This window comes from Chrysochloris asiatica, unplaced genomic scaffold, assembly GCF_000296735.1.
Source record: "Chrysochloris asiatica unplaced genomic scaffold, ChrAsi1.0 scaffold00059, whole genome shotgun sequence".
Lineage (NCBI taxonomy): Eukaryota > Metazoa > Chordata > Mammalia > Afrosoricida > Chrysochloridae > Chrysochloris > Chrysochloris asiatica.
In genome coordinates, this window is record NW_006408577.1 from 11,668,580 (window position 1) to 11,670,047 (window position 1,468).

At 42.0% G+C, this 1,468-nt stretch overlaps 1 pseudogene; it reads right to left on the reverse strand.

The window, feature by feature from the left end:
• Positions 1-273: 273 nt before the first annotated feature.
• Positions 274-872, reverse strand: LOC102836709 (annotated as a pseudogene).
• Between the last annotated feature and the right edge of the window lie 596 nt (positions 873-1,468).

Sequence of the window (1,468 nt, forward strand, 5' to 3'; positions counted from 1 at the left end):
GAAACTATAAAAGATCAGTGGGTTCATACTGCACTACTGATACATGATACACATCAGCTGGCCTGTTCCGCAGTACAACTCAAGGCCATTTCCACCAGGGCAAAAAGAAAGGTTGGTCACTCAACTCCCATTGGAAAGGTGTGTCCTATCATAGCACATATCTCAGTCAAGTCTAAGGCTTTGTGTTAGAAGCATAAACAAATTACAAAAGAGGTTTGGTTTTTTCTCAAGGCTGCTCATCACTGCCACCTGGAATTCAAATGGCCCCAGCACTCACTTCTGCTTATAAAAGTACTCTTTGCTCTTCGGACATCACACTTAATGGTATCACTGCCAGGTTTTCAGCTAGCTGGGCACACTTCCCCATGTTTGTCTGTGAACTAGAAGGCCTGAACTAGTCTTAGGGTCTCATCCACAGAGCATCCAACAGGGAGGTCATTTACAGTGATCTGTCGAAGGATCCCTTTATCATCAATGATGAAGAGTCCTCTAAATGAGATGCCTTCATCTGCCTTTAAGACCCCATAGTCCTGAGCAATTGTGCACTTGGGGTCTAATACCAAAGGAATATTCATGGATCCAAGTTCTCCTTGTTTCTTGGGTGTGTTGATCCAAGCTAGATGACAGAAGTGAGAAACCACAGAAGCACCAATCACTTGGCAGTTGAGTTTCTTAAATCCTTCTGCCCTGTCACTGAAAGCAATGATTTCACTGGGGCAAACAAAGGTGAAATCAAGAGGATAAAAAAAGAGTACAATATATCTTCCTTTGTAGTCAGACAAGCTTATATCTTTGAACTGACTATCTGGCATAACAGCTGTAGCTTTGATGTTGGGAGCAGGGTGCCCAATGTTTGCAGTTCCTGAAGACATCTTCAGTTATCAGCAGTTGCAGTACCAAAAACACCAGTCAGGTCACTAGTCAGGAAGAGAATGCCTGAATCTTTAGTCACTGAAAACCATATGAATAGCAGAGAAACACTGTCAGATATAGTGCCGGAAAATGAGCCCCTCAGGTTGGAAGGCACTCAAAATGTGACTGGGGAAGAGCTGCCTCCTCATAGTAGAGTTGACCATGATAACACAAATAGAGTAAAGCTCATGGGAGAAAGCCTGTGGGACCATCATGTGCTGATGGGGCACAACTCAAAATGAAGAGAAACAGCTATAAACATCCATTGGAAATCAGAACATGGAATGTATGAAGTATGAATCTGGGCAACTTGGAAGTTGTCAAAAATGAAATTGAATGCATAAACATCAATATCTTAGGCATTAGTGCACTGAAATGGACTGGTATTCACTATTTTGAATCTGACAAACACATGGTTTACTATGCCAGAAATAACAATCTGAAGAGAAATGGTGTTGCAGTTATCATCAAAAAGAACATATCCAGATCAGTCATGAGGTACAATGCTGTCTGTGATAGGATAATATCCATGCACCTACAGGGAAGCCCAGTTATT